Consider the following 230-nt stretch of genomic DNA (forward strand, 5'->3'; position numbering starts at 1 on the left):
GCTCGGCTCGTCTCGTCTCGGTCCCCCTTTCGCCGTCTTCCTGGAAACCGGGTCGCTGGTACGCGGTTGTTTCCACGCGTGTAGGTACACGTGTACGCACGTACACGCACGCGTTCGTGGATGCTCAGGATCGGCCGTAGGTTCTGTAATAGCCCTGTGGGCGAACGAGTCGCCTCGCTGAAAAATAAGAAAATTCGAGGAGGATCGCGCGACGTATCGTCCGGTTCTCG

This window comes from Bombus impatiens, unplaced genomic scaffold, assembly GCF_000188095.3.
Source record: "Bombus impatiens unplaced genomic scaffold, BIMP_2.2 scf_0549, whole genome shotgun sequence".
Taxonomy (NCBI): Eukaryota; Metazoa; Arthropoda; class Insecta; order Hymenoptera; family Apidae; genus Bombus; species Bombus impatiens.